Here is a 12,405-nt window from a genome sequence, read left to right as displayed (position 1 = left end):
TCGAGCTAAGCAAGGATATTATTTCAATTTTTTTTCAATTTGTGGCCTTCGAACATTATCCACTCAGCCAGCTAATGATACGTGGCTTGTTACATATTATAGTAACACTTACGCATTAAATAAGACAATTACGCTCTTGACGAGAACACAATACACGCAATCCAGGCATATGATAGAATATTTACGGTCGTTGTAACATATTACTAATACTTACATAGTTATGTGTTCGCTGTTAAAAAAACCATTCGTTGTAAGTTGTGTATTTATTCTGGTGGGAAATTGTTGCCCACGAAGCACTGAGCACTGTATTAAACTAATTGTCATGTAGTATCACAGTTGGTAGCCGACAATAAAGACAAGAAATGAAGTACAGTGCAGAAATAATACAGGAAAAGGGAATCGTAATGATTGAACGTCGCGCAACAAATAATTCATTTGGCGTGACTCAGGCAAATGACACAACATCCTCGGCTACTGAAAGTGCCAGACAAACGGGTCAAGACTGGTTGGCCGAACAAGTTAGGACACACTTGCCTGCTGATGCAGCGAGTACTACGGCCGTGACGTCATGGGGGCTACATTATTCTGTCGCGAAACAGTATGACCAGAGGCGCAAAACTATCGACACAGCACAAAAGGGGAGCTGCCACTTTTCCACTTGTGTGGAAAAAGCCAGTACCGTAGCAAAACAAGGACGGGGCAGTCCCATCTTAATATTCCTCGTTTTGAGTTAGAGGTATTGCAGTCTGGCAGTAACCAGCTATGAGGAAGCACATACGACGGTCCACCGTTTCGACAGTGGACGTACTGGATGAGAGACCACATCAGGTGTAATCTGACTGTGATGTAATAGCAGATGCACGAAATGTGGTTCCTAGTACCGTCTGCTTTAAATTAGCACCAAATTTCTGTGTCCCTTCCATGGGGACCAATATATTTCTCTGCCTTAGTGAAGAGTATAGAAATAATAGTAGATTAAAGCCTGAACTGTACAGAGCACATAACTGCGATCTACAAGAAACCATTAATATCTCTACGTGATTTACTAAAATATAAAAATCTCTTCTTTTTCACCTGAAAATGAAACTTCTACAAACTCTTGTATTTACAATTGTTGATTATTCTGCGTACTATATATCTCTGACGTTGGACTTTCTAATCTTATTTCACCAGATTATATGAATACATTGTGACTACGTGTAGACAAGTGCAGAGATTTTCACACAATGTGTTTCCTTCACCGTCTTACCAACGTATAAATTCGCTTATTTCCTCCCTAGCTAGACCTTAACACTCTTTTCTACACAGAACTAAAGAAAGACATGTTCCCATCAGAATAAAATGCTTTCAGTCTGATTCCTTCATTGTAGTTGAGCTCCATCACCATGTCACAGAACTGAATAACATCTCCAGCTTTGGAAGACAGCAAATGACATACGAGTGTCTACTAGACAACGGCAGTGTCTGCCTTTGTTCTGTACACACATCTTACCCAGCAACTAAATACCCACCAGCCTACCCTTATTTGACAAAGCCCCTAACTGTTGTAGTATATCTGAAATAAAATGTCACTTTTGTACACTCATAAATCAATTTAGTATGTCCTGCTATTGTCACCATCACCATCACCGCCATCTCCATCATCATCATCAGCAGCAGCAGCAGCATTACCATTACCATTAGCAGCACCACTAAATCATCACCATCACCATCATCATCATCAGCAGCAGCACCACCATCACACCATCACCATCACCATCAGCAGCAGCACCAACATCACGCCATCACCATCATCATCATCAACAGCAGCAGGAGCACCAACATCACACCATCACCATCATCATCAGCAGCAGCACCAACATCACACTGTCACCATCATCATCAGCAACAGCACCAACATCACAACGTCACCATCATCATCAACAGCACTATCATATAATCACCATCACCATCAGCAGCAGCAACATTACATCATCACCACCTACAGCACCACCATATCTAGTGTTACTTCTATGAATTCTTATTCCGAACATGAGATAAATTGAAATCCTCTTTCAAACCAGTTTTAATTCTATTACTATCACGTTATTGCTATTTGTCATATTAAAATCATTATTTAAGTGTCATGATGTAAGAAGCATTGTATATGTAAAAACCTGGTCCGATGTGTGAGCTGAAGCCAATAAGGTGGTCAGGGTAAATAAATAAGAAAATTGTATTCCGTTCTCGTACTAGGCAGACGTCATAAAAACTATAAAAATGATGTTGTTGGGCGCTGTGGCCTCTGCGGTGTATAAAATTCTCGCAGAAAGGTGAGTACAGTAGGACAGTGGCAGCTGGCTGCAACTGGTCCGTCCCCGGTGACCTCTCGGGCTGTTTACGATCAGCGCCTCTCAGGTTAAAGCCGGAATGACCGCGCAGCCACTGCCGCTATCTCCGCCGCCTGCTGGCCTTCCGAATGGCTCGTAAAGCGGCGATTCCGGAGCGGCATTTACTGCCGCTTCCGGCGCCACTTCATAATGTTCACGGCCTATGTTCCCACATTATATCTTCCCTAAATCAAAGCGACGCTTCGGAATTAGTCAATCTTCCTAGATTCGAGTGATAGTAAGCTTTATTACGGAATCACAGTATGAAAGAGGAATTAGTTCCCGAGCTCATTAGCAATGAAAGCCTCGCTGGAAGCAAATTAATCGTATAGAACTAGTTTTATCAAAACTCTTATTCGCAGGAGGCAGTAGTGACGAAGCTCATTCAGCTGACACAGCACTTTCATTGGGAAGTAGAAATATAATGTTGAAGTACACTGTCTGAGCGAAAGTATCTGGACACCTATTAGTGGAAATTAACACGCGGTGTGTTCACCAGTCGCCTTTATGCCAGCTTCGGCTCTTCTGGGGACACGCTCAACGACATGTCCTAATGTCTGTGGAGGAATGACCCATTCTTCCTCAACAACCAAAAGCAGAGGAGGTACTTCGTCTACAGTAACCATTGTACAGTGCTGTAAAAAGTATCGGCAAACTCCAAACCTTCCATCTGATTGTCACAGGGTGTGGCATGGTTCATCAATCAAGTCACTCGTTCCCAGTCATCCACCGTGCAGTGGTGTCAGTCTTTACAGCGTCTCATGGGTCACTTAGCATACGAAATGTTTTACAAATGGGTGGCATATGAGGAGCTGCTTGAACATTGTGCCACATTCTTTTTAACTTCCTACTCACAATTATTGTACCAGCTAGACTACAAGTGGCACTTAGGAACGCACAATTGATTCTCTCCTTCCACTGCTTTGTAATTTGAACATATCCTTGTGAATCAGTGTATTTAAAAACTAAAGAAATGTGCTTTTTGAAAAATGTTTTCCTTCATTTGTACATTCGTGCTTTTTACAGGTCCTGTTCAGAAAAAATAACTATTTATTTATCATGGCCTCATATTCAGGAAGAACAGAGCTCAAAACTCCATCAGGCCACCAATATTTTGGATATACGTATATAGTTAGTTTATCTGAACGTATATTTCTGTTGCAACTAAATCCGTTTGGCTAAGAATTTTTGTTATAAGGATTAAGACACACAGCAGCTTTAGTGATAGGGAAACGGAATCCTTGGATAACACATGAGATACGTGGTTCAGTTTTCTCTCAGCTGATTTCAATAGCCGGCCGGGGTGGCCGAGCGGTTCTAGGCGCTACAGTCAGGTTCGAATCCTGCCTCGGGCATGGAGGTGTGTGATGTCCTTAGGTTAGTTAGGTTAAGTAGTCCTAAGTTCTAGGGGACTGATGACCTCAGAAGTTAAGTCCCATAGTGCTCAGAGCCATTTGAACCACTTTTTTGAATTCAATAAGTCAAAACAAGGCATTTGGAGTAGATTTCATTCTCTCAAAATTATTGAGATGCTCGGGAGAAAATACTATGACAAAACTGTTTCATCTGGTATGCAAGAAATATGCCATACGAGAAATACCCTCAGACTTCAAGAAGAACGTAATATTTCCAATTCCAAAGCTGGCAGTTGCTCACAGCTGAGAACATGACCGAACTATCGGTCTAATAACACATGGTTGCAAAATACTGACATGAGTTATTTGCGGAAGTATCGAAAAATTACTAAAAGCTGGGCTCATGGAAGATCAGTTTGGATTTCGGAGAAATGTAGGAACACGTGTGGTAATACTGGATAGCTCTTTGAAAATAGCTTGAAGGATGGTAAACTTAGGTTTCCAGTGTTCATCGATTTGGAGGAAACATTTGACGAAGTAACGAGAAAACACACTGAAATTCTGAATGTTGTAGGGATAAAATACAAGAAGCGAAGTGTTGTTAACAATTTGTATAAAAACCAGGCTGTCGTCGACGGTCATGAAAGGTAATAGTTGTTGGGAAGCATCGAGAGAGAGCTGTTTTCTGTTCCCGATGTTATTCAATGTGTGCATTGAGCAAACGGTAAACGATAGCAAGGAGAAATTTTAAAAGAGACTGGAAGCTCAGAAAAGAAATTTAAAAAATGTGCTTTGAAGATGACATTGTAATTCTGTCTGTAACAGTAAAATATTTCGGAGAGCAGTTAAACGGAATGAATGGCGCCATGAAAAGAGGTGATATGACAAATATCAACGACACTCGAACAAGTATAATGAAATGTAGTAGAATTAAACGAGACGAAGCTGAGGGAATTAGATTAGGAACTGGGACACTAAAAGCAGTAGATAAATTTTGTTATTTACGCAGCAAAACAAGTAAAGATGGCCGAAATAGAGAGGACAGAAACAGGAGGTTGCAATAGCAAGAAAAGCATTTCTGAAAAAGAGAGACTGTTCTACATCCAATATAAATTTTAGTGCCGGAAAGTCTTTACGGAACGTATTTGTCCGGAGTGTAACCTTGGTCGGAAATGAAACGTGGAACGTACACAGTTCAGATAAGAAGAAAAAGCTTTTAAAATGTATTGTTTCAAAAGAATGCTGGTGAATAGGCAGGTATCACGGATAATGAGGAAGTGATGAATAGATCTCGGCAGAAAATAAACTCACTTTAGAATTTGACTAAAAGTAGGGGTCGTTCGCTAGGACGCTCCCTGAGACACCAATAAACCTTATTTATTTATTTATTTAATGAATAATTTACACTGATTTGATATAATATCTAAAAATAATATATACAGGGTGTTTCAAAAATGACCGGTATATTTGAAACGGCAATAAAAACTAAACGAGCAGCGATAGAAATACACCGTTTGTTGCAATATGCTTGGGACAACAGTACATTTTCAGGCGGACAAACTTTCGAAATTACAGTAGTTCCATGCCCGAGGCAGAATTCTAACCTGCAACCGCAGCGGTCGCACGATTCCAGACTGAAGCGCCTAGAACCGCTCGGCCAGTTCGGCCGACCACAAGGATAAAACAGATCATAGAAACAGCGTATATATATATTTAAATTTTTAACCTGAGACACATTAATCCAGTCCAGTACAGAATTTGAAGGTCCGAAGACATCATATTTTCCTCCTGGATATGCTCCAAGGGGGATTTTGGTAAGCACGTGGTGAACAGTCTGACGAGGAACTCCGCAGCCGCAGGTAGGTGATTCGTTTAATCCACATTTGTAGAATGAGTCATGACAAATGCCATGTGACGTTCTTACTTTACTGAGGCTTTTCCATACGTGCCGGGGCAATTCCATTCCTGATAGTGAAGAAATAGGGTCAATAATACACCCATCAAAAAGGTTTGTACGATACGTGAATGCCATCCTCCGACCGATAATGCAGCCATATCGACAGCATATTGACGAGGCATTCGTCTTCATGGACGCCCCCAGTCGTGCACATCTTGTGAATGACTTCCTTCAGCATAACGACATCGCTCGACTAGAGTGGCCTGCATGTTCTTCAGACATGAACCCTATCGAACATGCCTGGGATAGATTGAAAAGGGCTGTTTATGGACGACGTGACCCACCAACCACTCTGAGGGATCTACGCCGAATCGCCGTTGAGAAGTGGGACAATCTGGATCAGCAGTGCCTTGATGAACTTGTGGATAGTATGCCACGACGGACACCGGCATGCATCAATGCAAGACGACGTGCTACTGGGTATTATTAGAGGTACCGGTGGGTACAGCAATCTGGACTACCACCCCCGAAGGTCTCGCTGTATGGTGGTACAACATCAAATGTGTGGTTTTCATGCCGGCCGGAGTGGACGAGCGGTTCTAGACGTTACAGTCTGGAACCGCGCGACCGGTACGATCGCAGGTTGGAATCCTGCCTCGGGCATGGATGTGTGTGATGTCCTTAGGTTAGTTAGGTTTAAGTTGTTCTAAGTTCTAGGGGACTGATGACCTCAGATGTTGAGTCCCATGGTGCTCAGAGCCATTTGAACCATTTTTTGTGGTTTTCATGAGCAATAAAAAGGGCAGAAATGATATTTATGTTGATCTCTATTCAAATTTTCTGCACAGGTTCTGGAACTCTCGGAACCGAAGTGATGCAAAACTTTTTTTGATGTGAGTACGTCGATCTTGAGCCGCTTTCAGGCCTTCCCAGTGTTCTCTCCAAATGTCACTTTTGAAACTGTCCCTCAGAAGTAGTATTTCTAGTGGTAGTCGGGGAGATCTAGAGTTTAGCCTCTGCAAAGCAATATCAGCATGTTACTGTGCAGAGGAAAGTGGGGACTGGCTAAAATTTTGTTGTACTCCTTAATTAATCTTTCCTGTCCGCGAATATAAAGAGGAGCAATATGGTTGAAAAGAGGTAACCAAGATAGGGGAGTGTGTTTTAGACTGCCACTAATTATTCTCTTGGTCTCATTAGATTGGAGTTAATCTTCGTCACGTGGTGGCTATTTAAACGGACTGGAGCTCAATAATCGCCAACCAAGTACACGGGACTACTTGATTATGTTCTGTGGGTTGTGCTGCACAAATTATGGATTACATTGTTCCTGGTGTTCAGTTTGCCTTCAGTGTTTTCTATATGTTTTAATGATAATGTTCGGTCCATCGATAGCCCTAAATATTTTGGGAAACGATTATAGGGAACTAAGTCATTGAAGAATACTTGTGGCTTCAGTGACTATTGAGGTGAAGGCACGACACTCCAGTTTTGGTCTTGTTTGGGATTAGTCTTCAGACGGAGAAGTATCTCCTCAAAAAAATGGCTCTGAGCACTATGGGACTTAACATCTATGGTCATCAGTCCCCTAGAACTTAGAACTACTTAAACCTAACTAACCTAAGCACACATCACACAACACCCAGCCATCACGAGGCAGAGAAAATCCCTGACCCCGCCGGGAATCGAACCCGGAAATCCGGGCGTGGGAAGCGAGAACGCTACCGCACGACCACGAGATGCGGGCTATCTCCGCAGAACTCTAAGGTGTTTGGCATATGTAAATTTTGTAGATGAGTTTGGTATATACGAAATATATACGTTAACTAGGACCGGGACTAGTGCTGAGCCCTGAGGCAGCCAATTATTTTGATTTCTCAGTTTACTCCTAGTGCTTCCTGTTATTACTTGGAAAGATCTGTCGCAGAGCCTATTATTTAATAAGGATATTATTCGGCAGCATGGTACCGCGTTGAGAAGTTGATAAAGAAGACCTTTCCCCCTTACCGTGTCTCATGCCGCAGTCAGCTCAATATATACCACTCATGTTTTCAATTGTTACTGTAACCAGCCTCTTTGTGTGTTGTTAACCTTAGTACTTGCTCGACACAACTGCGATGGGGTCGGAATCTAGCCTGTTCATCGGGAATGTGTTCTAATCGTAATGGGACTTTTCACTCTACAATCACTTTTCAAAGTCTATAACTTGAATTCAGTAAAGCTACAAGGCAGTAACTTTCAGGGAGGTTCTTTGATTTGTTCGGCTTTAGTACTGCAATGAATTTTTAGTGTTTTCTAGTTATTTATTTACATCATCGAAAGTAAATATCCAGTAGTTTCCTGGATGAGCCGTTGTTCCTGGGCGGCGTATTTTCAGCTGTTTTTGAAATATCTTTGTTATGTTGTGTATTACTTGGAACCTTAGAGAGTGGGTTGTTACAGTTCGAGCTGCAATTTGGTTCACCGATATTTCATGCTGTTTGGCGTACGGGTGGGTTACAGTTACTTAGTTTCGTAGGGGGCTGCAAGCTTTCCTACGCTTACCGAGCTACAAGGTTCCAGACGAGTAAGAAAATCTTAACTTTTACAGCTTAAGTACTATCGCATTCTCGATTTATGACCCCCTTCATCTAAAAGTAAAAAAAAATTAAGACACTGTGGCATTGCACCATTGTTAAAATCTATATTTTTGTGCTTGTACTGACATACTTCTTATTTCGTGTGATTACACTATCTAATTAATTGTGTGTGGCAATGAACAATTTGTTAACTGGGTTTACTCGCACAGCAAAGTTTATATATTTTGCTGTTAAACCTGAAATGCTTCTTGGGTAGGACACAGGACTTTACGTAGACATAGACCATATCGGGGTCAAACGTGCATAATATCTTTCTAATGCCTAATGTTTTGGTTAAGCTCGTATTGCAAACGCTATGTATTTTATTAAACTGGACTTTCATTGTAAGGGTAAATGGTAAGTTGTAATTCAGTTTTACTAGTGCAGTGCATGTTTTTATATCGCATCTCGTGGGTTTACTGAACATATCAGAAAAATATAAGAGAGAAATTAATCATCGTCGGTACACTGCCTTGCGTAAGTAAAATAGTCTGTTAATTCTCATGCAGCTTTTGGATTCCACGCTAGCAGAAAGCTACTGGTTTGGAGATAAAGATGTCGTCAATCCATATTTAAAGTGCATTTTCACCGCAAAGAAATATTTATGGCGGTTGGTTGATAAGGAACGAAGGAAGGAAAGAAGAAGGTTAAGGTTAACCCTCCGTCGACGTCGAGGTCATAAGAGGCAGAGTTTGATAAGGAGGGAGAAGCGAACTTTGGAGGGCGCTAGATCAGAAGAATAAGTACAGCAGGGATTGTTTTCCAGCCAAGCTACTGGACAGGTTTTTTAGTGAAATCAGCAGAATACAGATGGGCTTTCTCGTACACCAGCAACATTTAAATGCAGTTTCCTTGGGTGTATTTTTATATTGCAGCCACAAGGCGTCTCATTTGTTGGCATCAGGTGCCAACTGCTTTGGACATCTGTCATGGTTCGACACACAGCGGGGGTACAGTTCTTTACGAAAGACACCTTTTGTGTGCCACCAGACGAATAACATTGCATTATGAAGGCTCACACTAGCCTCTATTACTGCAGAAATTTCTGCATCCTACCGTGTTGCCCGTTCGTGCAGCTACTCGTTAGGTGACTTTATTTCAGCAATTACGAAGTCAGGTCAAAAGAACTCGTAAGGAAATACATGTTTTGAAAAGGCTGTAATCAGCCTCCAGCGAATAAAAATTCTACTGCACCGTGGAGCATATTTCGTTACTACAAAATCGTGTGCCAGCAGTCTGTAGGAGTGACGTTAGCTTCGCATTATTTATGTTTAGGCAACCATTTTTAAAAAGCACGAACAGACCGTCGTCATCTCTAATAACGCCAGGCGAACAACATACAGTTGCGCCATGGTCCCAAAACCACCTTTAATCGCCTTCTGGAGGACAGTCGGTGTTGCTTGGGCATGACAGAGGCGGAACTAGTGGCAAGTGAAACTCTGCCATCAGTAAGCCTTCTTACACCAGGAATTTTATTTTATTAATTAACCAGTCGTATTATAATACCAGAGGGGACTTATTTCCTATTATAACTGACCTTGAGATGTTGCAAATATTGGTGCTGGAGAGGGATTCGAACTCAAATCTCCCCTGTCTCTGGGTCTGAACCCGTGACACTATAGAGTTTTATCGTTTCGTTGTTTTCACAAGATCCCAAACACCTCAACGTCTCCAACAAAGGCTCGTTTCTGGATTCGATTTCTTGTTGGGCACAAAAATTTCCATAGTATCATTTCAAGTCGTAGCATACGCACAGTGGCATACAGGTGACAAATAAAAATAACTTCAGAGTCTCTTCGTGCGTTGTTAACAATAACAAAAGGTGCTTGTTTCGATTCCCAGTCAGACATAGCTTTTCGTCATGTTATTTCCAATTCAGAGATATACACCAATATTTAACATCTATTCGCGTCTAGTAAACGTTGACCACAGGTGCCGTGTTCGAAGCCCTGCAAGGCAAAACCTTTTCTTGGCGTCATTTCATTTTCAGGGAAAAATTTTGATATCTAACATTTGATTGGGGTTAGTTGACAGTGCGATGAGGTCTGGGTTCGAATCCCTATACAGGTCATTTCAAGTTTAAGCACGCGCACGCTTTTACAGCTGATTGAAATTGTATTTAAGACATTTTGTTGTTAGATAACGGTGACAATAAATGCTATATTTGAATATCGGGCCTAAGTTCCGTACAAAAATTTTCTTCATGTGATTTCGAGTTGAAAGTTGAAACTTGCTTCTTCAGATGTCGTTTATTGTGATAAATTCAAGTTTGCAAGGGTTAAAGATTGTGTCATCTCTAATATTGAGTTTTCAGATGTAAGTATTGTATTAATTTGCATCTCGATTGGTAGCCATGCAGAACAGTTTTCTCTAGTGGTCTCTTGTGGTAACAATTTTATATAGTCAAACGCCTGTACCGGATAGAGGTTAGAGACAGAGTTAAGTAAAAAAAGAAGACTCGTCCCGAAGAGGCCATGAAGGGACATTGGTAGCGACCGGCCGCCGTGTCATCCTCAGTGTCACTGGATGCGGATACGGAGGGGCATGTGGTCAGCACACCGCTCTCCCGGCCGTATGTCAGTTTCCGAGACCGGAGTAGCTACTTCTCAGTCGAGTAGCTCCTCAGTTTGCCTCACAAGGGCTGAGTGTACCCCGCTTGCCAACAGCGCTCGGCAGACCGGATGGTCACCCATCGAAGTGCTAGCCCAGCCCGACAGCGCTTAACTTCAGTGATCTGACGGGAACCAGTGTTACCACTGCGGCAAGGTGAGACCTAAGGAGATTACGCAAATCAGATGGAATGCAGTACAGATCGTTCGGATACTTTTAAGCATGATAGTAAATACATGCAGACGACGCGACACAACTGGCGGATAATGAACATGACCTACAATGATGAATACATTTATTAGGTAAGATTTCTGGAGAGTACCATTTGACGATTTCAGAAAAGACAGTATCAACGGTTTTCAAAGAAAAATTTCTTGTACAGACAAAAATTGTGATCAGCAGTAGAGCAGATGAAACGCTTTAATTATTTAGGTTGTCACGTCACGTAAGAGTATGACGAAGGCATAGAGAATAAATTAGCAAAGTTTGAGATTATATGTGGAACAATAAACAGATGTCTAAAAAATGAAACGAGGAAAGCAATAAGACTGAGATTTCATAAGACAGTGGAAGTTCCAGTCTTTGTTTACAGAAATGTCATGGGTTATTAGTAAACATCAAGAAAGTTGCATACATGAGGGTTCCAAGATCAGTAAAGGGATGCACAAGAGCCGACATATTTCGAAATTCGGAAATTAGGGAAGAGCTGAACATATTTAACATCCTAACAAAATACAAGAAAACAGAAGAAACTGGGACGAACACCTTGAAAGAATGAGTGGAGGGAGATTACCTCTCCAGATAAGATTATTTAAGCTACTTGGGAGATGCAGTCAAGGAAGCCCGAGGAAGCGATGGGTACCGTAATAGGCGAAAAGGAAAAAAATGGCTTAATGCTTGAAGTGAAGATGATGATGAAATGAGAACGAAGATAAGTGAAATTAGAGCTCGTACTGAGGCATAAAACGAAGGTTTTTATCACGTTCCATTTGTGATTGGAACAGGAAAGAAAGTGAGTTTTAGAGGTAAAAAGTTCATGGAGTTTGAATGTAGATGCAGATAAAATCCGTCAAGAGGGATTGGCCGCCTGTCGCCACCTCAGGGGAGGAAAGAGTAGAGAGACCCCAGCCTATAAAAGTTACCTCGGCGTCAGCGTTGTGGTTAATCTATGGCGCTCCATTTCCGACCAGTATGCGTTCTCGCGTCTTACCTCTGTGTTGTTAGCACTGGTAACACTTGTACCAGTATGCGTTCTCGCGTCTTACCTCTGTGTTGTTAGCACTGGTAACACTTGTACAGTACCGCGCATGTGGGATGTGGGCGGAATGCAAGATGAGGTTTTTAGGGGTGATTTGAAGTTGTACACTTAATGTTTGTGTTTATTGCAGATTCAGACTACAGCTGTAACCTCCAGAGGGCTATAGACTTTCCCTTAGTGAAGAGAGCGCAGAGTCTAAATCGTAGGGGGTGACTCCCAACTGTTGCAAAGTGAAATATGTTTTTCTTACTCTCCATGTGGTCGACGCATCGCCACCGGAACGCAAGCTCTCTGGACA

Source organism: Schistocerca serialis, chromosome 3 (assembly GCF_023864345.2).
Source record: "Schistocerca serialis cubense isolate TAMUIC-IGC-003099 chromosome 3, iqSchSeri2.2, whole genome shotgun sequence".
Classification (NCBI taxonomy): domain Eukaryota; kingdom Metazoa; phylum Arthropoda; class Insecta; order Orthoptera; family Acrididae; genus Schistocerca; species Schistocerca serialis.
The sequence above is the reverse complement of the archived record's forward strand: the minus strand, read 5'-3'. Positions refer to the sequence as shown.